At 36.5% G+C, this 24,705-nt stretch overlaps 1 long non-coding RNA gene across 1 annotated transcript; it reads right to left on the reverse strand.

Annotated features, from left to right (window-relative positions):
- Positions 1 to 14,431: 14,431 nt before the first annotated feature.
- LOC143647942 (uncharacterized) lies at positions 14,432 to 24,705 on the reverse strand. The gene is made up of 3 exons (XR_013158266.1): positions 24,480 to 24,705; positions 23,704 to 23,802; positions 14,432 to 14,496 (listed from the first exon to the last, which is right to left on the reverse strand). It is a non-coding gene; the product is annotated as an uncharacterized LOC143647942 (long non-coding RNA).

Here is a 24,705-nt window from a genome sequence, read left to right on the forward strand (position 1 = left end):
GTACATTCTCACCATATGTATTCCAAGAGAGTCTAGCCTCTTTTTCTTCATGGATTTAAATGTGTTTCTTTCCCTAGAAGAAAAACATCATGCATTTTCCTATCTGCCTGATTTTTTGTGTGTAGTTAAAATCATCTTCTTAGATTCATATGAATTTCCTTAAGTGTACTGTGCCATAACATTGTTTTAAATATGTATTTCAATACTATATATTACTTAATAGTCAAATGATTAACATGTTTGTTGATCAAGCTTATTAAAAGTTGTAAATCAGAATTAGCAAATGAATACATTTCAGAAATTAGCTTCAGTTTTTACTAATGATTACATTTCTTAGTGCCTAAAATTTGCTGCTGCTTCTTTTTTTTTTTTAAAAGAAATATGCTTTTAGAGTTCTCGCCTGCCATGCTGGAGACCCGGGTTCAATTCCCGGTGCCTGCCCATGCGAAAAAAAAATAATAAAAATAAGAAAGAAATATGCTTTGTGTTTTCCTCACCTTTAAACAATGAATATAGGTGTTAGTTAAATGATCTTTTCTATCTAGGAGTTATCAATATTTTGGATGAGGCTAGATCTTATTTCCTACACTTACATAAATAATCATTTACAGCCACAGTATAATTGGCTTGAATTTGGTAAGTGTGATGGTTTAGAGCTATGAACCCCAGAAAAACATGTTCTTGAACTATGAGTATGAACTCTTACAAATAGGACCATTTGAAATGGTTACTTCAGTTACGGTGTGGCCCAGCTGAATCAGGATGGGTGCTAATCCTATTACTGTAGGATTACAGTAGGGTCACAAAGAGAGAGAAAGCCTGAGGAAGCAGCCAGACTCTGACTATGGATGGAACCCAGAATTGAAGAGAGAATCCAGGAAAGGCCACGAGGTGCATTGCCACGTGACAGGAAAGTCAATTACTGGTGATCACTAGCAGGCAACCCCAGAGAGCCACAGCCTTCTGGGAGAAAGCATAGCCCTGAGGATGCTTTGATTTTGGTCTTCTCCTAGCCTCAAGTGAACAGTAAATTCCCATTGTTTGAGTCAATCCATTGCATAGGTTTTGCTGTGGCAGCCAGGAAAGCTTAACCAGGAAGCTTACTCAAATATGATAGATAAAGCCTCCAATCTAATTTCTGCTTTTGGCTAGTTAGCTTCCCTCTATTTCCATCCACATGTTCTAACTCTAACTCTCCTCCCTCCTTTTTCCCCAAATGCATGGTGAAAATCCAAGGGTGATTATCAGCCACACAGTAACATTCTGGGGAAAGTGAAAGCTAAGGTGTTGGTGCATGACCTCAGTGTTTTTTCAGGCTCATTATTAGAACACTGAAAGGAGACATTAAAGGTGTTAATAAACCTTTAATAAGAACTTGTGTGGAAACATGAATAGTTTGTGTTTCAGTTATAATAGTTTCTTTATTGTTTCAATACAACATTCTAATGAAATAGAAAACATTTCTCAGAAAACATTTCTCAGATATTTCTGAATCCACTCATCTTTCTACAATCATTTATTAAATTTCTACAATATTTATTCCAGAACAGTGCTAGGCTATAAGATAAGGGAGGAGGGAGAGGAGTGGGGAGGGGAGGTGACAACACTAAGCCCTTCCTCACAAAGAGGTAACAATTTTGGAGGAGAAGACCAAAATGAAAGTAAGAACCTCAGAGTAAAATAATTAAATTCAAGGCAAGCAAAGATATAGAAGGAGAACAAAATTTAATGTGCTTTTTCTGGAGAGGAGGAAATCAAAAGAGGTTTCATGAAAGAAGGATCACAAGCTGAGTTTAAAATGATAAATACAGTTTGGTCAGGGTCTTCAATTTGACTATTAAATTAAATATAAGCATTTGGAATAGACTAAGAAATGAAATTGGAGAGAAATGAAGAAATGAAGTTGTATGTCTTGCTGAGGAGCTTGATTCCACAGACAATAGGAAGCCACTAACGTGATATAAGCAAGAGAAAACCTGGGGCTACTTTGGGTTTTGAAAGATGACTGTAATAGTTTTTATGGAGGGATGGTTGCACTTGGATGAAACTGGAAGTTGACAGAATAAATAAGAAAGGGTGAGGTTTTAAACTTGGGAAATAATAATAAGAAATAGAGAGAAAGGGATGGATAAGAGTCCTATCAACAAGATAAATGCTAACGTAATCTATGTGCTGAAGGAAAGGGAAGGATTGACTAAGACTCCCATGTTTCTATCTATGTGATTTTTTGGCTGGGTTGGGGTAGAGGGGGTTACTAGAGAAATTAACTAAGGTAGGGAATTTTAGAGGAGGGGAATGGAGCTATTAAACAATGATAATGAGTTCAGATTTTTATATATTGAGTTTGAAATGCCTGTTGAACATTTGGTTAGAGATGTCTATTAGGTGACAGGGCTACTCTGAATTGTTACTCTGGTTGTACAAAAACACGGGGTGCTATTTTCACAGAAAAGCACCATGAATGTTGTCTCTTAGTTTGTACAACGCACAACCTGTACAACTCTAAGTGGTGTCCAAATATGAGTCTAAAATTAGGGAAAGAGATATGAACTAGGAATAAATATTTCATTTATACTTTTAACAAACTTCTGAGTGCCACTGATATGCCAGGTACTTTTTAGACACTAGAGATATAATGGTAAAGAAAACAATGTCCTTGCTTTCATATGACATATGTTCTAATGGAGGAGACAAACTGAGAAAATACCTATATGATTTAATGTCAGATATTGATAGGATCTATTATTAATAACTAAGCAAGAATTTTTTTTTATTGAAAAGCAAGAATTCTAGAAGATGCTGTTCATCTAACTATTGTGACTATAAAGCAAGAGGTCATGGAGAGGTCTGTGAAGCCACTGGCTCTGGTTTCAACAAACTCTCAAGAATGATGACTATTGCTTCTACATAAAACTTTCAAATTTTGCACAAATTGCTGTCATTGACAAACTCTGACTCATAGCCATTTGACATTTGAAAGTTCGATTATGCTATGTCACAGTGTGGCTCTATTTGGGTTTATCCTGTTTGGAGTTTGTTGAGCATATTTCCACTGTTCCCTTCCAAAGGAAGGATTTCCTTTAATGCTTGTTATACTGTGGGTATGCTGGTGATCTTTCTAAGTTTTGGAATTTTGGAAAATATTTTTATTTAATCTTAATTTTTGGAAGAGTTTTTGCTGAGTAAAGAATTCTACACTGACAAGTTTTTTTTATTTTTAATTTTTATTTCTGTACTTTGAATTTGTTGTTCCACTGTCTTCTGGCTAGCATCATTTCTCACAAGAACTTTACTTTTATCCAAATATTTCTTTCCGTGTATCTAATGTGTCTTTTTTTCTCTAGCTGTGTTTTCAGATTACACTAGTTTTGAGTAATTTGATTATGATGGGTCTTGGTGAAATTCTCTTCATGATTCTTGTGCTTGGGGTTTGTTGAAATTCTTGGATCTTTGACTTTATATTTTTCAACAGATTAGAAAAAATGTCAGCCATTATTTCTCTTTCCCTTTCTCTCTCCCCTCCTTCATAGACTTTAGATGAGCCACAGGTTGTAGGTTTGTTCATTAAAAAAAAGTTCTCTGTTCTCTTCATATTTTATTTTGGATAGATTCTACAGCTGTATCTTCAAGTTTACTAATTTTTTATTTTGCAATATCTATCTGCCATTCATCCCATTCAAAATATTATCATCTCACACACTGTAATTACACTAATTTCTAAGGTTTCAACTTGGGTGTTTTTAATAACTTTTGTGACTCTATTTCACTTTTTGAATGCAAGGAATGAAGTTATAATGACTTTTTAAAAAGTTATGGCTTCCCAACTCTAACATCCATGTCTGTTCTGGGTCAGTTTCAAATGACTGATTTATTTCCTCATAATGAATCATATTTTCTTGCTTCTTTCCATGTCTGATATTTTTTATTGGATGCCACACAATATAAAATCTACTTTGTTGGATATTGGATATTTTGCATTCCTATACATATTCTTGAGCTTTTTATGTGGGCTACAGTTATCTGAAAGCATTTTGACATCGTGGGTCTTTCTTGCTTCTTTTTTTGGCATTAGCAGGCTTCAGGAACCAATCATAGGTCTCTGGCATGGCAGGCAAGAATTCTGCCACTGAACTACCATTGCACCACCCTGTGGGTCTTGCTTTTAAGATTTCTTAGGTAAGACCAGCTCAGTGCTTTGCCTAGTGCTGATTGGTGTCTACTGTCAAGCAAGACTCTTTAGTATCCTATCCCTGATGGCTTATGAATCATGGAGATTTTCAAACTGGCTAGTTGGGGCAAAATCTATTCCTAACTCTCTGTGAGTTCCAGGCACTGTTGTCTGTAACCCATTCAGATGTTTTCTCCTCCAATCTTAGGTAGTTTCCTCACATGAATATGCTGATCAGTACCCAGCTGAATACTTGGGAAGAAGTTACCCCTAAATATCTCCAGAATTCTCTCTATGAGCAGCTATCTCCTATCTGATAGTCTGTGCTGTGAACTCTAGCTACTTCAATCTTCAGGACTCTTGGCTGCCTTTCCTCAATTCAGGGAGTTCAAACTCAGTTTGTCCTCTTCTGTGCCATGGCCTGTAAATGCTCTCAAGTCAGTATGCTGGGGCATTCATAGGGCTTACTTTGTTTATTTGTCATCTCTCAGAGGTAAATGTCCTTTGTAGCCTGCTGTCTAGTGCTTTGCAGACCTTTGTTTCAAATATTTTGTATATTCTTTGGTATTTTAGGCAGAACAGTAAATTGAGTCATTGTTATTCCATCTTGACTAGAAGAAGTGGATGGGTGGGTGGAGGCAGGTTAATAAGTAGATTACTGAAACAAAGAACAATGTTATCTGTAAATTGTTGCAGGATGCTAGTAAATTCACTCATTATTTTGAAACTTGATTTTAAAAAGGGAATAAATCAAGCATTTATCCTGCCTTTCTTATAAGAACTGCATTACTGGGTAATGAACAGTCGATGAGGGGACATTTCTCTTTATACAATTATATCAGTGTGCGGTTTGAAACTGTTATATACCCCAGAAAAGTCATGCTCTTTTAATCTAATCTTGTGGGTACATACTGTGGGTGGGACTTTTTGATTAGATTATTTCCATGGAGTTGACACTACCCATTCAAGGTGGGTCTTAATTAGTTTACTGGAGTCCTTAAAAGAACTCACGAAGAGAGAGAGGACTCAGACCTGACAGAGTACAGAGATGAAACCAAACCACAGACATTTGGAGATGCTAAACTAAGAGATGAAATTCAGAGTCTTCCCCAGAGAAGTTAAGTGAGGACCCACAGATGCTTAGTGTGTTAGTTAGATTCCGTCGTCAACTTGGCCAGTGAGCATACCTAGTCTTGTTGCTGTGGACATAAGCCAATGGTACGTGATCCTCATCTGTTGCCAATTCCATCTGCAGTCGGCTAGGAGGCGTGTCTGCTGCAATGAGTGATGTTTGACTTACTTGGCTGGTGCTTAAATGAGACAGCTCAAGGTAGCACAGCCTAAGCAGCTCGGCATTCCTCATCTCAACACTTGCAGCTCAGCCCAGGCCTTTGGAGATGCAGAGAGAAGTCACCCCGGGAAAAGTTGTTGGAACCCAGGGGCCTGGAGAGAAGGCCAGCAGAGACCATCATGTGCCTTTCACGTAAGAAAGAAAAGCTCAGTGGAAAGTTAGCTGCCTTTCCTCTGAAGAACTAACAAAATAAATCCCCTTTTATTAAAAGCCAATCTGTCTCTGGTGTGTTGCATTCTGGCAGCTAGCAAACTAGAACACTTAGAGAGAAAACCATCATAAATAGGAGCTGAGAGAGCTGTTTGAAACCAGAATCCAAGAGAGAGGGCCAGTAGATGTTGCCATGCGCCTTCCCCTGTGGCAGAGGAACCCAGACACCATCGGCCTTTCTTGAATGAAGGTATCCTCTGGTTGGTGCCTCAATCTGGACATTTTCATAGCCTTTAAACTGTAAATTTATAAGCCAATAAATCCCCATTGTCAAAGCCAACCATTTCTGGTATATTGTATTCCAGCCCTGTTAACAAACTGAAACCATCAGTTAATAAATTAAGACGTAATATTAGAATTGGAATTTACTATTTTGCAATCCCTAACACATTAATAGATCTAGCCAACGATAATCAGTGTCCACTTACATCATAAAAGCAGATATTACAGTTTCTTTTGGGAGAATACCATACCATCTATGAAGCAGTTCCACAAAGAAAATGAAACCTCATGTACACAGCCACCACTGCACAGGAAATACAGAGGACCATGGAACGTAGTAGATGTAATTATGGGGATACCATCAGCAAAATCCAGCCTGTGGAGAAAATTATCTTGTTTTTTTTTCAACAAATGGATAGCAAGGGGGAAAGAGGGGCAAAAGACAGTGCAATGGTTTGACACTGTATGTACCCCAGAAGTCATGTTCTTAAAGCCAATCCATTCCCTTGGGTGTGGACCCATTGTAAACAGCATCTTTTGGTGAGTATGATCTTAAGTTGAGATGTGACCCACCTCATTCAGGGTGGATCTTAATCCTCTTACTGAAGTCTTTTATGAGAGGATGAAATTCAGAGAAAGACACAGAGAAAAAGATACAGAAGCTGAGAGAGAAAGCCACAGAAACACAGGAAGCCACTGAAGCCAGAATTTGGTAGCAATGAAACCCTGAAGAGAAGGGAGATACCAACAGACGCCTCCATGCACCTTGCCATGTGACAGAGGAATCCAGGGTCACCAGCAGTGGGTCTTCAGGAAGAAGACGTAAGATGTCTTCACTGAGCATCTTCATGACTTCAGAACTGTAAGCTCATAAACTAATACATTCCCATTGTTAAAAGCCAGCCTATTTCTTGCATAATGCATTTCAGTAGCTTTAGCAAACTAAAACCAACAGAGAAGGACCCTATGGATTAAAGTAGAATTAAGAAATTTATCAACAAATCACAATTTTGTATCTTTTTAAAATGCTGTTTGAAACTAGGAAAAAACTGACATTCATAAGTCAATTGAAAATGTGAACACTGATAGAATATTTGTTATATTAAGGACTTGTCTTGTTTTCAGGTTTGATAGTGGTATTGTGGTTATATTTAACAAAAAGTGTCCTTATCTTCTAGGGATACATATGAAATATTTAGGGATGAAAATACATGATGTCTGAAGTTTTCACCAAAATAGTACAGGAGGGACAAGTGGGTGCAGATATAAATAAAACTAGTTTGCCCATGAGTTTGGTAATTATTGGAGCTATTTCCATTTTTGTATCTTTGAATTTTTTTATAATAAGAGTGAAAAAAAGATCATGTCAGGTTAGTGAGTACTATTTTAGTTAAGGCGGTTAGAGAAGTTCTCTCTTAGGAGACTTTTGAACAGGGGCTTGAAAGAAATGATGTAGCAAAATAAGAATTAGAATAAGTCTATTGTATTTTTCAGATAGGAAGTCACTGATAACCTATACTATTTTCAGGGGGATGAAGTGTGAGTGCAATGACTGAAAATGAGGAAGGTGAGCTAGCATTATTCTTTCCACTAGTTTACAGTAGAGAGGACAAATAATTGCTCCTCTCTTTCTTGGATCGGGCAGAGCAATATGTTTACCTATAATAATACTGCAGTTGCCATCTGACTGTTAACTCCTTCTCCAGGCCCACTTTCTCTGATCCTATTTCCTTTTGGTTTCAGGTAGTCCCCACCCCCACCCCTGCTTACCTGTCCACTTCAGCCCTGCACAATTCTTTTAGGGAGCTATCTTCTTTGACTCCTATGTCTCATACCACATACTATATACCAGGTACCACATAGAGGGGATTGCCACAACTCTTATGCTGTTGAGGACTTTTTTTTTCTTAAGCTTTTGCACATACTGATTCTTCTATTGCTCTCTCCTTTTGCCTTTTCTCCCCTTTCCTGACTTCTAACTTCAATGTTCACTTTCCATTTTCAACCTTGCCTTGCATTTTAGACCAGTTTTTCTGCATTGTTTTCTTATCCGTAACCTTGGTTGCTCATTAACCAAAAATCAAATCCTCTCTTTGTAGGCTGCCTTGGGCTACATTTCAACACAGCTCCAGGACCTGCCCTGTGTTTTGAAGGTATACCAATGGAAACCAGACATTAGGTTATGAACCTACAGTTCCAGATTACCTCCTTGGTAAATCCATGGCTCTTTCATGCTCAAATTAAAGTTCTCCATGCTTGCCAACCTGGAACTCAAGGGAGAGGCACGTTATTAGTTGGAATTCATGGCCTCATTAACCAGTAACAGAGACTAGAGCAGAATTGCTGGCTTTGCATTCAGAGACCCAGCCCTCACAGTTCTGGAAGCCCTCAGAACACTGTGGTTGATTCTGATGCATCCACCAAAGCATTTTCCCAGCAGTTCAGTCCAGCTTCCATCTAACACTCTTCGTGATTACATGGGAAGTGCTCATAAAACAGTTTTGTTGAATAAGGAAGTTTATGATGTCTATCATGAAGGAAAATACTTGGGCTCATGTTTGATTTGCAATATGAACTGGCTGCTTTTTTTCATAGAATGTCATTTTTACTTGAAATAGTGACTGGCAGACAAATCATGTTTATTTAAACTTGGACATTTGGCAGATATTTTCTGAAAAAATGAATAAAGCACACTTGTCACTCCAAAGAAAGTAACTGTCAGTATTTTTGCTAATGAAAATTTCTAGTTTTCAAGCAAAAATTAGAATTATGGAAACTTTGTATCTGCAGCTGTAAGCCTAATAGCTTCCCAAACTTTATTGATGAGATTGGTGATGATGCCAACAAATATAGTATAATTTTGGGGATATTGTATAATGAAATGTGTCAATATTTGGAAAAGTTGCATAACCCCATAAACCAATATTTTCAAAATTCATAGGCATGATGTTAAAAATCATGCATTTGTGAAAAAAAAAACTACTAAAGTGCAAGATAGACCAATAAATTTTAATGTGGCAGTATATGAAAAGTTTATTGGTGGGTGGGCCACGGTGGCTCAGTAAGCAAAGCTCTCGCCTGCCATACCCGAGACCTGGGCTTGATTCCTGGTACATGCCCATGCAAAAAAAAAAAAGAAGTTTTTTATTTTTTGTTTTCAGATTCCATATTGCACTAATTTTAAAAAAGTTTTCTTTCATGAGTTTTGGTGTGATATCATAGATCATCTACAATTATGTGTTCTCCTCCCTTTTACAACTATAGTATTTAAATTAAAATTTTCTTCATATATTTAAACCAAAACATGATATTTCAACAGATGGTATATGGAAGCAGATTTAAGAATCCCTCTATCTTCCATCAAGCTGGATAGTAAAAGATTCACAGAAATGTTAAACAATTGGTCTGCTCTGTATTTTTCTTGGAAAATATTTTTTTTTTTACAAATTATGTTATTTATGCATATGTAATGGGTTTATTACTGTGATTTAAAAAAAGAAGGAATGAATAAATATTTTAAAATATTCTCAGTTTTTATTTCCAATATGGTAAGTATTATTAGATATAAAGCACATCGTCAATAGTTACTTGAGGTCTTCAATATTTTTAAATATGTAAAGGGATCCTGAGACCAAAATTTTTGAGAACCAGTGATATAGATTTTACCTGCTGTTTTGGTTTGCTAAAGCTGCTAGAATGGAATATACCAGAAATGGATTGGCTTTTGCAGAAGGGATTTATTAGGTTACAAATCTACAGTTCTAAGACCATGAAAATATGTCAATTAAGGTGTCGAGAGGGAGATACCTTCTCTGAGGAAAGGCTCCTGGCATCCAGGTTCCCTCTGTCACATGGAAAGGCACATGGCAAGTTTCGTGGTCCTTCTGTCCTGGATTCTGGTTTCCAATTGGCTGTCTCAGCTTCTGTGGGTCCTTCTGGCTTCTCCTGGAGCATTTTCTTTCTCTCAATTTCATCTTTTATCCTCTCATAAAAGACTCCAGTAGGAGAATTAAGACCCACCTTAAATGGCCTGAGTCACATCACCATGAAAATTGAACCAAAAAGTCCCACCCACAATAGGCCTACCCCCGCAGGGATGGATTAAGAGAACATGGCGTCTTATGGGTACATAACAGATTCAAACCAGCATACTTGCTATTGTGAACTTTGTTGGCATGTCTGTTAACTTATCCTAACCGGTGATTCTTAAACTACAACCTCTGGAGTTATCACAAAGCTTCTTTTATAAGATTTTTTTTGGTGATTACAACAGGCAGTCAGATTTTGGAATGATGTAATAGCCACAGAATAAGCTAGCAAGTTTCTCTCTGAGCAAGTAGTAGGAGACAAGCCCTAAATCAACTTTTAATTCATGCTATCAGACACAACTGGAGTGTTTGTGACACTCAAAGAATTAGATCAAGTCACAAAAAATTTTAAATAATTTTTACAACATGCAATTTATGTGTCGAAAGAACCTGGATGTTCAACAGCAAAGTCTTGCACCAAGGTGGTAAGAAGTTAGTTTAAAAAATGCGCTGGAGTGGCTACTGTATCACAACATATTTTCCCGCAGTGGCCACATCTGTGTGACGTATATACATGTGAATCTGTGACCACAATAACATAAAAAGAAGGGCACCTTACTTAAATGGGGCTTATTTTAGTACTTCTTTTACTTAACTTTTTCTCTCCAATTATCCAAAGTGAAGGCAGAAAAGTCTTTGTTAGTCACTCTGCCCATTTGGTGTTCAGTTTTTGCGATCTGTAATTCCATTTGTGCAATTCCTGTTGGGGTAAAGGGGCTATTTTCTATAAAATAAGATTTCAGTGTCAAGGATTTTACTTTTAGAATGAGTTAATTTTTTAATCTCACCAGTAAGGGGCAGCAAATAACAGCTATTTGCTTGAAATACTAAGCTCTTACCTTAAATTAATTTGAAACTTTTCCTCCTATTCTTTTGTTTAACAAATGCATCTCTGGAGCTTTCACCTCTTTCCCACTCCTTTGAGTGATGCCAAGTGAGGAGGATTGGGATGGAAAAATGGTCAAAAGGAAAAAGAAATTATAACATTTAAAGTTCAGTCTTTTTGCTGATGAATGATGAATTCTTACAATTTCTAAATTGTACCTTAGTTACTGCCACCTACTAAGTATCCACAAAAATTATTTCACATTCCATTAATAAGAAGGGAGGGGAAACAATATCTTACCTTTAATTCTTTCTCACAAGTGACTGGTTTCTCATTTGAGCTTAATTCATCTGTTTTTTTTTTTTTTTTAATTTCATTTTAGTGAATATCAGTTATGTAACATATGCCAGGAGGCATTCTAGGTACTGGAGTCAAAATGATAAACAAAACAGAGACATAATCTGTCCCCCTAATGCCCTCCTTTCATTGAGGGAGAGTAAGCCAAACTGAGGGAGGGGTTAGGTAGGATAGAAGAGGAGAAATTATGAACACCGGGGGTGAACAGAGAGTAAAATGCTAGTGAAGGAAGGGCAAATGCCAAGCTCTACCATTTGTGAGATTTCTTTTACTTTTTATTTCTTTCACAAATACTGGTTTGCAAAAATTTAACTTTGTTTTCTTACATCTGGATGAAATCTTTATCTTTCGTCTCCATTTTTCTGAATGATAAAACAATGACCATCAAGTAAACTCTACTGTATTTCATGCTCAACTCAGATTCAGAATTCTACCCTCCACAAACTTTCTTCCCAGCGCTGGGAAGAGGCATCTACTTTTCTTTCTTGATCTGTCTCTGTCCTAAGTTGTAATCTTTGAAATGCAATATTTTATTTGGTCCTCACAGGTTCTCTTTTCATGCTTTCATCAATATGAGGATGTGCTTACAACCAATATGAGATTGCTGTGGGGTCTTCTCTTTGTATTTCTAAGCCCCCGGGAGGGGTGCTGGTTCCCACCACCCCTGGACCTCTGCATCCTATCTGGGATCTTTGGTGGGAACTCCCATTCCACTACAGGATACAGGAGGTTCACTGGGGCTGCATCGAAACTCTTTCTGCCCCTGTATCCCATGCAGCTATTTTTAGTGAATGGTCATCACATTCTTCTAAAATAGAAAATTCCTTAGGAACCCTTAGCTGCTCAGGGTCCCAGAAAAAAGTAGGTGCAAAATCACTTTCAGATATCCCACAATACCTTCTGGAAGTTTCTATTATCTATTGCCATACTTTGTGGCTTAATTGTTGGAAAGATTGAATGAGACAAAGGTCCTTTTTAATTTTTCTTGTTATACCTGAATCAATTCTTCTGAAATTGAAGCCAGTATTTAGCATGTATTCCAGGGCAATTTCCTTGAATGGAGGAGGATCAACTCATAAAGAGTAAACTCAACTAAAACCCACATCAATTAAGGCTTCATAGATCAACTCTTATTTTCAACCACTCCATTATTTAAGAATCCAAACAAAACTAACGGTGGACCACGGTGGCTCTGCAGGCAGAGTTCTTGCCTGCCATGCCAGAGACCCAGGTTCGACTTCTAGTGCCTGCCCATGCAAAAAAAAAAGAAAACAAAACTGATACATAAAATGTTATGCTGTCTTCACTTCTTCTTGCTTCTACCTCAAGCTAGCATGTTTCTCTTTCCCTTTACTTGCCAATTTCCTGAAAAGAGAAACCTCCATTTCTTAATCACCCATCCACTTAGTAGTTCCTAGTCATTTGGTCAACGGAAATAAAAATAATTTGAGATTTCATGAGAATCCTTGTTTCAACATTGTTAATAATTTTTCCCCCAGAAATCTATCGTGAGTTTTAGATGAGCCTGCAGACGGCAGCAAATAGTAGTGCAAACCCCTGTGCTTTAACTGCTCTAAACCTCAAGCTTGGTTGCAGCAGTCAAAATAAACATTCATGTTTTATTCATAATCAACTGCTGCTTAAACATTAAGCTGCTTCAACATTAAGCATGAATGTTTATTCACACAACTTAAAATCAACATTGAAAGTTTTTCTTGACATAAGGAAGATTTTGGTGGTTAATTTTGTTATAAAAATGAGTACTGAATTGGCTATTGGTGAAAAATGAGAGCCATCAAAACTTTTTTAAAAATTTCCTCTGCTACTTCCTAGATTTTTCTTTCTGACAAACATGACCTGATCACTGGCTCAGAATAACTACTACCTTGGATCCTGGCTCTCTCAGTGAGGAATCATATCAGCCTGGGGCACCCAGAATTATCTACCCTCCAACAAAAAGAATTACCTTCTATCCCACTCTTATTATGTTTTCTTCTATGGGTGGTGACTACTTAAGCAGAACGATTACTTTTGCCATATGCATATTATCCTTCACATATGGGTATTTGTATGTGTATGTGTATATGTATATGCATATATATACACACACACACACAATGTGAAACTTAATTACCTAAAATGAAGCTATCTATAAAAAGTTAATATTGTTTGCTGGGTTGTACTTTTTGTAAATAAGTTTTACTTGTCTAAAGACAAGTAAAGACAGTGAGTGAAGCATCATTCTCCAAAACCTAAGTGTGGTGGGTTGAATTGAGTACCTCCGTTTAGACATGTTTTTGGTCTTGGTCTACATTCTGGTGGTGTGGACCCATTATAAATCTTTTGAAGATATTGCTTCAGTTACAGTGTAGCCCAAATGAATCAGACTGGACTTTAATCTGAAATAAGGAGTCCTTTATAAGGAAAGCTAAAGTAAGATGGAGAGAGAAGCCACAGGGAGCAGTCAGAACCTGGAAGTCAACGGGATCAGAAGAGAAAAGAGAAGATACTGCCATGTGTGATTGAAAAGCCAACGACACACAACCAGGCCCAGAATGGCACAGTTTGGGGGGAGAAAGCACTGCCCTGCTAATGCCTTGATTTTGGACTTCTCTTAGACTCGAATCTATGAGTAAATAAATTCCTGTTATTTAAGCCAACCCATTGTGTGGTTTTAGTTTTAGCAATTAGGAAACTAAAACACTAAATAAATAATCCAATAAATAACTATGAAAAAATAAAAAAGGGAAGAGGACAAATTTTACTGTCAGAAATAAAACAAATAAGGGGATACAAACTATTGCCATAAATGTGGTCAAAGCAAAAAAACAGGAAATATTGTGACACTCTATTTAAATCCTAACCTTGTCTTCACCTCCCAGGATTATTGGGAACAATTACTTGAGAGATAATGAAAATTCTCACTAATGTCATCTAATTTTGAAAATATGTTGATTGAGGAACTGAGTAGGTAGCCCTGAGAAAAATGGAGAGACTCCCTACTCCCCAAAATATAATCCCATTACATTCTTGGGAGCTCATCAGTGATATGAAGGGCCAACAGGGTTACTATCTTTTACGGAACTGTGCAACTTTAGAATGACAAACTGTCTAAGAAGCAATCATGAACGGATCTCAGAAAAGAAGTCAGATGTCAGGTCTTCAGAGAGTGTAACATTCCTCCACAGTTGTGCTTCAGTCCTCCTTGCCTCCATGCTCAGTGTCCAGCTGTCCCATCTCTGCACTGCCTGCTCAGCCTCCAATTCTGCCATTCCTGTGTGAAGGAAAGACAAATGTTCATAATTGTATAGCAGAGTAAAATGGGAGAAATGAGAAGAAAGGAAGGAATGAAAGAAGAAAGCTTGGAAGTAAGGAAGAAAGGAAAAAAAGGAGGAAGACAAAGGTTTAAAGTTCACAATATATAAGAATATGAAAGAAAACAACATAAATGGAGAAGATTCCCTGTATTATGTTATAAATAAGTATTTCGATAAAGGGAGAGCTATAAACAACATGAGCAGTATAAATAAGTTAAAAAATGATTTCAGAAATAAGGAAAAAGTCTGAGAACCAATCCATCATTGTAGATCTTATAAATATATTGTAATGTCAGAAAGATGAAGAGAAAAACCTAAATTATAAGCCCCTCCCAATCATGATGGTGGAATGAGATGCTTCAAGGCTCTGTTGTCCCACAGAAGCTAGGAATAAATAGCAAGAACTAGCATAAACATTTTTTTTCAAAGCTCCAAAAAACATTAAAGCATGGCAGTAACAATGTGCGTGCTGAATCAAGGAAAAGGCTACTTAAAAATGGTAGAATCATATGGGGCCCTGGCTGGCCCCTCTGTTATCACTCACTGGTTCAGTGTGGAGCCAGTCTGCACTCCCTGTGCAGAACTCTGGTCCTGGTTCTGGAGGGAAAATAGTAACCTTTGTACATATATTGGGATCACGTATGTCTTTCCCAGTCTGTCTGGTGGTGGCTTCAGGGTCTCATCATCTCAGAACTTGCCCTGCAAGTAGAAATCAGCCCACCAAGCTCTCCTACAAAATGCTGTTTGAGAAAAGTTAAGTCACTGCCTGGGGCAAGGGACTGCTGACTGTAGGAAATAAAGTGCAGTGCCCAGCACCTTAAGGAAACTGTTGTAGAAGAAGGGATATTCGTATCCATGTAAATGAGGGCATTTCCAGGGCCACATCAGCATATGTACAGAAAGAATTAGGGCAGCCCCAATGCTTTGGCCTTGGCCTATTCTCTAAACTTATTGTATGGATAAGATCTGAAAGAGAACACTCCCACAATTCAATCTGGACAGATTGGGAAAAGCATTTTCTTGCCCTATTTTTTTCTAGACATGCAAGAAAAGCTCTGTCACAATACTAGCTCATGGAACAGATATCTCAGAGTCTAAATCCCAGTGATAACACATTAAAATATCAATATGTCCAGGTTTCAATAAAAGATTACAAAACATACAAAGAACCAGGAAGTGATAGTCCATGCATCACAATTGAAGTCACTCAGTCTGAGGAACAGAAAAAAAGAAAGAATGAAGAAAAGTCAGAGCCTGATGAACCTGTGGGACACCATCATGCATACCCACAATATATGCATTGTGGGAGTTCCAGAAAGAGAAGAAAAAGAGAAAGGGGCAGAGAACATATTCAAGGAAAGAATGGCTGAAAACTTAGCAGATTTAATGAGAGACAGGAATGCACATATCCAAAGACACCCAACCAAATCTAAACAGGTTAAACCCAAATAGACTCACACCAAGCAATGTTATACTCAAACTGTCAATACCAAAGATAGAAAATTCTGAAAGCTGCAAGGGAGAAACAATATGTCAGGTACAAGGAAGCCTCAGTAAGATTATGTGCCCATGTCTTATGGAAACCATGGAGACAAGAAGGAGTGGGAAGACATATTTCAAAAACTGAAAGCAAAAAACTACCAACCAAAAGTTCAATGTCCAGCAAAACTATCTTCCAAAAGTAATGGAGAGATTAAGACATTCCCAGATAAATGAAAGCTGAGGGAGTTTATTGCCACCAGACAAGACCTATAGAAGATCCTAAAGAGAATTCAATAGGTTAAAAGTAAAAGACTATTGACAATAAATCAAAGCTGCATGAAAAAATAAATATCTCTGATGAAAGTTTGACAGGTATACATATGTGTCAGTATTATTTTCTTTTTGATATGTAATTCCACTTTTTATTTCCCACAGGATCAAGAAAAGAAAAGGCACAAAATAAAATGAGAACTCAATGGTTTGAGACTCATAATACATAAACATGCATTTGTGACAAGAACTACATAAGGGTAAGGAGACAGAGGGCTATAAGTCAACAGTTTTTGTATACTATTGAAGTTTATGTTGGTATCAAAGCATTCAAAGTTGTTAAAGACTTAGAATGTTACATTTAAGCCCCAATGGTAACGATGAAGAAAATATCAGAGAAAATGCAAGAACATAGAAATAGAATTTAGAGTACAAATTTCCAGGGACAGGGGTCATGGGGAATGGAGGATTTATGAACAAAGGGTGTATGGATTCTGTTTAGAAAAATGGGAAAGTTTTAGTAATGGAAGGTGGTGAGGGCACGGCAACACAGTGAATAGGATTAATCCCACTGCTTGGGACTTGCTAAACTGGGAAAGTGAATGTTTTATATATGTTCCCATAAAAAAAAATGGAAAGAGCAACTAAAGAGACAATGACAATTAAAGGCAGTAGATGATCCTGGACAATATCTAATAAGGGAGGAACTAAGGCTTAAAAGGACATTTTTGAGATATATGAAGAAAGTAGAATACAGATTTTGAATTTTCTATCAATATTAAATTTCTTGAACTTGATAACTGTACTTAAAGTGGATACATAAATGAATATCATTTTTCATAGGAAATATACATGGCAGTCTTAAGTGTTCATGGAGCATGATATGTACAACTACACTCAAGTTCAGAAAATGGACTGATAAATAGACAGAAGGGGAGATAGGTAGGTAGGTAGGTAGATAGATAGATAGATAGATAGATAGATAGATAGATAGATAGATAGATAGATAGATATGGCAAATGTGGCAAAATGATAAAATTGGTAGACCTGGGTATCTAGGGGGATGGAGGTATTTAAAAGTTCTCTGTATGGGATTTTTATTATTTTTGTAACTGCTCTGTAAATTTGTAAGTATTTCAAAATAAAAAGCTTAATTTTTTTTAAAAAAGAATAATCAAAAGAGGAAATTGGCCAACAAATATCAAAGAGCAGCCAAGATATAAAAAGTGGTAACATTGGATGTGAAATGTGAACTGAATGTGTAGTAGGGGACAGTCTCAGCATGAACTGCTGCCTTTCTTTGGGACCCACAAGTACATCCTATGCTCAGGACCAGATGTGTCAGCTTGACAGATTAAAACACAATCTCCTAGGGATTGTAGGAACTGCCAGTACATTCCTTCCCCTCTTGTTTAGAGCAAATGTAAATACTCAGTGGAGACAGTCTTATTCCGGTGGGCATGTTTTATGTCATCTGATTTGCACCGCAGTGGTAGAGTCATCCCTGGTGGACAAGAAGCAGGGCTATTCCACTATGGCACACAAATACAAGACGGAGATGCTACACATAGAACATCGCTGGCTATGGGGAATGGATGTCCGCTGGTGAAACTGACTTTGCTCTGTCTCTTCTCTATGTAAATAAATTGTTGTTCCATCCAGTGCTGTGTGAGTTGTGCTTCTGTTAGCAACCCTGGCACCTGTAATGGAGTGAGTGGAGATCTTTTTGGTTCTCTCTCTGTCTGGTGGACATTGTAATGGTGTTAGAGAAGTAATGGCTGACCATGGGAATGTTGACACTTCTGCCTTTGAAGACTCCAGATGTACAGCCAGAGGAACTTAGTGAAGGTGAGCTTATCAACATAAATGAGAAAGGTAGTTGAGATGAAAAGAATGATGATGTCTCAGGAGAAGTGACTCTGACCAAAACACCATGCTAAGGGAAATCTTGGAGATATTTCACAACATTGAGAGCACAAAGGATAAAAATGTGATAGCTGATCCAAGCTTAGAAAGAAATATGAAAATTCATCAAGGCATAAAAAATATGTTTGCTCAATATCATGGTTTATTTGACGAGAAGAGGGCAAACTGTTCAAATTACTCTTGATAAGTTTTTACAAAGAAATGAAACAGTTTAATTCTCAAAAAACCTAAATTGTAATAACATTGAATAAAGGCTTAAGATGATTATAATGAATGCAATTAATACGATAAAAAACAGTTTTAATTCCGTACTGGTAACATAGTGAACTAAGTACCTGAACTGATTCTTTTGCTGAAAACAACTGAAATTGCTGAGTGCTCTAGTTTGCTAGCTGCCAGAATGCAATATACCAGAAATGGAATGACTTTTAAAAAGGGGAATTTAATAAGTAGCTAGTTTGCAGTTCTAAGGCTGACAAAAAGTCCCAATTAAAGCAAGTCTATAGAAATGTCCAATCTAAGGCATCCAGGGAAAGATTCCTTGATTCAAGAAGGCTGATGAAGTTCAGGGTTTCTCTCTCAAGTGGAAAGGCACATGGCAAACATGGTCAGGGTTTCTCTCTCGGCTGGAAGGGTACATGGGGAACACTGCATCATTTGTTTAGCTTCCTGTCCAGCTCCCCAGAGGTATTTTCTTTGTTAATCTGCAAAAGTTGCAGGCTGGTGGACCCTTTGCTTCATGGTGCTGCAGTGTTCTCTGGTCTCTCATAATCTCCAGTTTTTGCCAAACTGTTTCCTCTTTTATAGGATTCCAGTAAAGTAATCAAGACCCACCTACAATGGATGGGGATGTATGGAGATTCTTGAGTGATTATCTCCATGGAGATAATCTAATTAAAGTTTCCAACATACATACTGAATAAGGATTAGAAGAAACAGCTGCTTTTACAAAATGGGATTAAGATTAAAACATGGCTTTTCTAGGGTACCTACATCCTTTCAAACCAGCACACTGAGTAAATGTATTTTTAAAAACTTAAATGCATGCCAGTGCTGGAAAATAATGTAAATACTACTTAGGCCAAAAATGAATTAAAGGCAGGAACAAGAGAGTGCCAAAGCACCAAAGTTGGCTTTTTGCCTTAAGGGATCTGTTGGACTCAGATGCTTTCAGGAATTATTTTTTAAGGGCTCAGGAATAGGAAATAAAGCCCATACTCTACTTAAGTTAGGAATTATATTAGAAGACCCATTCTAAATGAAACGAGAACTCCAAATGCTATACTTCCAGTTTAAGAAGGAAATAGAAAATAAACCCTTTGGTGGTTTAAAGCTATTAACTACTCCAGAGAAGGCCATTTTCTTTGAATCCATTCCTGGGGTGCAGACCTATTGTGGGTGGATTTTTTTTTTTTTGTAAGCATACAAAAAAAGTATGGTGGGGTCACATTTCATTGTTTTTCCATATGAGTATCCCATTATTGCAGCAGTGGGTGGAAACTTTTGATTAGGTTTTGAGATGGGACCAAGCCCATTCAAGGTGGGTCTTAATCATTTTACTGGAGTCCTTTAAGAGAGATGAAATTAAGAGAATCTCACAGAGAAAAAGGCCCTGGAGGAGCTGAGAGAAAGCCACTGAAGCCAGAAGCTGAAAACAACAAAACCCAGGAGAGAAAGATGAGCAGACCAGGGGCCATGTGCATGTTTCCACCTGACAGAGGTATCCTGGTTGCCAGTAACCTTTCTTCAGAGAAGGTATCATCCTGTTGAAGCCTTAATTTGGACATTCTATGACCTTGGAACTGTAGGTGTGTAAGCTAATAAATACCCATTGTAAAAGTCAACCCATCTCTGGCTTATTGTATTCAGCAGCTTTAGTAGACTGATACAAACCCTTGTAGCAATCAGGCACTGAAAAAAGAAAAATACCTATTTTGAAACTTGAAACAATGCAGATTGGAGGTAGAAAAATTTTCTTCTGGAGATTCATGCTTACAATCTGGATTCTATTTAAGGGTCTATCCTGAATTCACACTATCTGATGTTATGAAACATAAATCTAAAACTTCAAGTCAATAATTTGATTTAAATTGAAACAGAAATGATAATACCCACAAATGTCTGAAAGAAGCAAAGGATAATCCTCCCAGGAAGGCGTCCGCCCTTCTTACCAAGCTTCAGAGAATGTTCACAGTTCAAAGTAAGTAGGAAAAAAAAAAATCAATAAACATATATGAAAGCAAGGCACCATGAATAAAATAAGTATAAACAAACAAGGCTCTAAAGTCTCCAGTGATAGGAACAGAAAAACAGAAAAAAAAAAAATAAACTATATTTAAATGTTTTAAAAAAATGAAATAAAATCATTAATAAAGAACTGTATGTATAAACAATCCAACACTTCTAAAACTGAAAAACATCATATATTTTTCATATTATAAAACTCAATGGATGATTTTACAGGTGATTAAATGCAGATAGAGAGAAATTTGACTATTAAGTAGTCCAGAGATACAGAAAGAAAATATGAGATTAAGATACATGAAAGACAGAATAAAATGATCTAATATATTTCTAATTGGAATTCTAGAAGGAGAAGAGGGAATGGGCTAGGGGTTATATTTGAATGAGTACTTTCAAATACTCAGTCATTTAAAAATGACTGAGTACTTTCCAGAAATGGTGAAAGAGACAAAAGAAAAAAAAAACACCCAGATTTAGATCCAGGAACTCCAGTGAATCTTCCAAGGAGGACAACTTAAACAAAATTCAAATTTAAGACTCAACTATAGCTAAATTGCATATCATTTAAAAATTGAAGTATCTTAAAAGTTCCATGGCAATTTCTTCAGAAAAGAAATTTATCAAATTCCATTCCCTGATATGTCTCCAAGAAATACTTTCTCTTAATTATTTACTGTTTTGCCAAATACATACATGAAAAAGAATAAGAGAAATCCATACTATAAATTCTATTCCCAATAAAAGGAAACTGGGGTTTCTCCCCCTCACCCCCCACATTTGAAAAAGTTCTATTAAGAGGGGGATATAAGGAAAGGGTATGGGATTTTTCCTTCTTTCTTTTTGGAAGAAATAGGAATGTTCTCATATAGATTGTGGTGGTAAATGCATGACTATGTGACTATACCAGGAGACATTGATTGCACACTTTGGAGGAAATGCATCATGTATAAATAAAGTGTTTTAAAAAAAAGAAACAGAAAAACAGAAAACTACAAGTGCTGGAGATGATATGGAGAAAGAGTTGTACCTATTCACTATTGGATGGAATGTAGAATGATGCAACTCCTCTGGAGAGCAGTGTGGCATTTCCTCAGATAGCTAAGTATAAAATTGCTATATGATCTAGCAATCTCGTTACAAGTATGTACTTGGAAGAATTGAAAGCAGGGACACAAATTCATATTTGCACACTGATGTTTATGGTGATATTATTATAACTGCCAGTGAATGGAGGTGGCCCAAGAGCCCTTTGACTAATAAGTGAAAGGGCAAACTGTAATGTATATATATGATGGAATTTTGTGTGGCTGCAGAAATGAGTGAAATTGTGAGGCATGCAGTAATGTGAATGAAATTTGAGGATATTATGTTAAGTGAAATAAACCAGAAACAAAAAGACAAGTATTGTATGGTCTCACTAGTATAAACTAACTATGATGAGCAACCTTTGAGAGTTAAATTCTAGAGCATAGGTATCAGGAGATAGAAAGAAGGCAGAGATTGAGCAACTCATGCTTAAGGAGTATAGAATGCTCAATAAGGCTGATTGTAAAGGTTCAGAAATAGCATAATACTGTGGAATAGTAGCACTATACTGTAAGTGTAATTAACAAAGCTAAGTGTGAGTATGGTTGAAAGAGGAAGGCTAGAGTCATGTGGGTCACCAGAAGGAAAGCCAGAGGATAAAACTGGGACTGTATTACTTTTGAAAATTAAAGTGAACAATGATGGTGGTTAATTGTACAAATATAAGAAAGTTCTTACAAGAACTAGAACAAATGTAAGTCATTATTACAAGGTGCTAATAATAGGGTGTTATTTGGGAAAAATACAATTAATTTAAACTAAGGTCTATAGTCAACAGTAGCATTGTAATATTCTTTCATTTATTATAACAGAAGCACTATTCCAAAGCTTAATGTCAATAGAAGGGGAATTTAAGGGATATGAGATGTTTTTCTTCAGGAGAAATGAGAATGATCTCATATTGACTGTAGTGATGAATGCATAACTATGTGATTATATCAAGAGCCAATGACTGTACACTTAGGATGGGTTGTATGGTATGTGAATAAAGCTGTTAGGAAAAAAAAAAGAGCAGCATCAATACATGATCTGGACATCTGTATCTTTGAACAGGCAAATGTGGTAGTCCAATTTTGCTAGTATTAGAAAGTTAAATTCAGCTGAGTTAAGCCTGACAAAGTACAAGATGAAATTTGCTCTGAAGACTCAACAAAGAGATTCATTGTGCCAAAACAGTTTTCAGCAAGCTAAGTAGTAGGTAATAACCCCCCAGCTCTCAAGTTAGTTTTGCCCAAAGCCTATGATCAATGTATGTGAAGCCAGGTCCTTTGCGCAAGCTCCCTGTCTCCAAGCAACAATGGTCCCAGCTGATGGGTTGATCCCAAAAGTAAGCCCAAGGGCAAGCTACAGTTGTGGGCTCAGTCTGAGTCCTGGGAGGGTTGCTAGCAAATGCAAAGATTTTAAGGGGAATAGACATTTTGCTCCCTATCCCATTTAACACTTCAGTAATCAAGCACAAATGTCAAATGCTCATCCATCCACTATTTAAATCATAGTTAAATAATAAATTGAAAGAAGAAGAGGGAGGGTGAGGGGAAGAAAGAGGAGAAAACAAGCAACAACAAAAACAAATTCAGATCTCTCCAGGAAGTACAATTATTCATTCACAAATATTTGGGTATAGGTGTAAATGCTTGTTTGTTTTCTTATTATGCCCTTCTAACATAGTTTCCTTAATAAATGAAAATGTATTTTTCTCTGTGGGATATGTGCAAACATATTTTATTTATTTAGCCAACATCATAACCTTTTCTTCTCATCTTCTTAAGTACTAACAATTCCTTCCACTTCTTCTCTATCAAAATTTAATTTGGGACAAAGTTGAAAGAAAATGTTTCTCAAAACCTAATAAGTAATTCAATGCTATTACATTTAAAACTATTCTTGAAAGATTGGAACTCAGAATAAAACACAGAATAGGGATGAAGAAAAGTCCATAGTCTTTCCCCATTTGCACTTGAATGTTATTTAGTGACAGTAATTTGATAACTATTTTTTAACTGATTTTTTTTAATTTAGGAAAATAAAAGGAACTGCCTTTTTTTTTAAATGGATTTTTAAAAATGAGAATGTTAAGTTTTCAATTTGAGTGAAGTAAGCTGAAGGACCAGAGATGAAGTTATTGTAGATTTTATAGTCAAATGATAGGTACTCACTTTCTCAGGCTTCCACAAAATCTTTGAAAAACACTTGGACATCTGAGATCATGTCTGTTGCATTTTTTCTTCTTCCTTTGTAGTTTTCTCAATAGAATGCTATAGGATATTTTGAAACCATTAAGTTAAAGCCAATACTCATTATTTGAAGAATATAATTTATTATATATTTTACTGTGTTTTGGGGACTAAGCAATATCAAATTACAGCATGTATTTATTACTCATTTAAAAACAGCATAAAACTGAGCAGATTTTCATATATCATAGACTATTAAAATTCGTGTTTGAACACTTTCTATAGTTCAGACAATTGACATTAATTTCAAATAAACTTAGTGTTTCATGTCCTTTTTACTAAAGGTAATAACCACTATATATTATTTTTCATCAATGGGAGGATTTAGAAAAATAAAATATATTTAAATTTTTGAATCAGATTTAGTAGCAAACAATACAACTCTATTTCAAACATTACTCAATGGAAAATACCAACATAAGTACACTGCCCAACCTGAGCCTCCAAATGTTTTGGATATGACATACTATGAGAATAGGAAAAAGGAATGAAGGTTCTAATGTACCTGTCACACATTTATAATTGGAGTTATTTTTGTATGAGTATGGACAAAATAATAGAGAGCAAGCTTGTAGATTAGTAGCATGATACAGTAGAAAGGAAAATCAAGTTTAATATAAAAAGTCATGGCTAAGTTCAGTTTTCACATTTTGAAATACTAGCATAAGCAGAAACATGAGATAAAAATATGAACTCACAGTTCACCCCTAATTCTCTTCTTCTAAGGGTGGGCAATTAGAACCTGATTCTGTGGACAAAGTAATAACTATGATGGGCAAGCCCTTTGGAAAACAAGGGTAGCCCAGTTGGGTAGAGTTAAGATATTGTGTTTCCCAAGATTGGAGTGGTCCTCAGATTCTTGCTATAGATTTTGGAAGTTTTAAAGAGTTGACATTTCTGTAATTGGTCAGCCTAATAATGCCT

Source organism: Tamandua tetradactyla, chromosome 10 (genome assembly GCF_023851605.1).
Source record: "Tamandua tetradactyla isolate mTamTet1 chromosome 10, mTamTet1.pri, whole genome shotgun sequence".
NCBI lineage: Eukaryota > Metazoa > Chordata > Mammalia > Pilosa > Myrmecophagidae > Tamandua > Tamandua tetradactyla.